The following is a 1374-nucleotide window of genomic DNA, read 5'->3' as shown; positions in this document are numbered from 1 at the left end:
GTTCTTTTCAGAACCTTATTACTGCTTAGGGTTCTGCATACAGGACAAAAAAAAGGTTCTAAGTAGCACCTTTTTTTCTGAGAGTGTATAGACTCAAACACATATCACATACACAAACCCATCTTTATATGTGACTTGATCTTGACCTTGGTGACGTTTGATAAAAATGGCTTCAAAATCGAAAGTTTAGCCTCCATTACCTCCTCCCCTCAAGATGTGGGGGATAGCTGATATTTTTAATAAGTGAATTTTGTTTACAACTAAAGGAACAAGTTATGTAGGCCTAATGAATTACAGATCAAGCACAATTATCAATAATATTATCATCATATCCATGCAATGTTTTCAAAAATGCTGATTGAATTCAACTGATCCTTTCTTTTGAGGAGTGTATAAAATTAGTCTACCTCCCCTGGCCCTGCACTTTCGGGCCTGGTCTACTTTTTTTTTTATCTTTCGCTAACCATTGTTACTGTCTATGATTTATTAACAAATTTCACAATATAAAAGATGGCAGATTTTACGATATATATTTTTAACACCAAAAAGGACGAAAGAAAACGAACACAAACAACACAAAACAACAATGACACAGACAAAAGGACAAGTTTCCCATGTTATTTGTCATCAGGTGCAGAATGAGAAAAAAAATAGTTTAAAGAGGAAAATAATGCAAATAAAAACAGAATGGCAGGCAAAGTGACCTCAATCCTCAAAACGTAAATTTCTTAAAATGTTTGCCCAGCCTTTACCTTCGGCAATCCTATATTGTATTAAGTTTCATTCTAACAAAGTTCATAGGCCTATTAACACTTGGAAACTGGGAGAATTAGTCTTTTGAAATTTATATCTAGGCCTATATTATAAAACTTCAAACATAAAGGGCCTACAAGAAAGTTGATTATCCAGTTCTGTGGTTAGAGTCAAACATTTTTTGGTAGTTAAAAATATTGTTGTAATTATTATCACCAGTTTTGGTTTCAAAATTGGGTCAGACTGTTCCACAAGCATTTGATTCATTTATCACAATCACAAAACAAATGCACCAAGGATTCCTTACAAAAACCACAGTGGGGATTTAAAGTGGGGCAGGGGAATCAATGCTACCCCCATGTAATTTTATGAAGGAACTTGTTTGTGTAAATTGCTCTGCATGTGAAGTAAAAAGCCCTAAGTTGAGTTTAATTTTATTATGTAGGCCTATGCCTCAGTACTTCATTCCAATCTGTATCCTGGTAGCTTCCTGGTGGTCTTCTATACCTGGTGTCCACTTTTCCACTTTTTATTATACAAAACGCCCTCTGTAAATAGTAGCACTAGTAAACCATAATTTTTACAAAGATAGAGGACGCGCTTTTTTGACCTACAAATTGA

The sequence above is a fragment of the Amphiura filiformis genome, chromosome 4, assembly GCF_039555335.1.
Source record: "Amphiura filiformis chromosome 4, Afil_fr2py, whole genome shotgun sequence".
NCBI lineage: Eukaryota > Metazoa > Echinodermata > Ophiuroidea > Amphilepidida > Amphiuridae > Amphiura > Amphiura filiformis.
Note: the sequence above shows the minus strand (reverse complement) of the source record.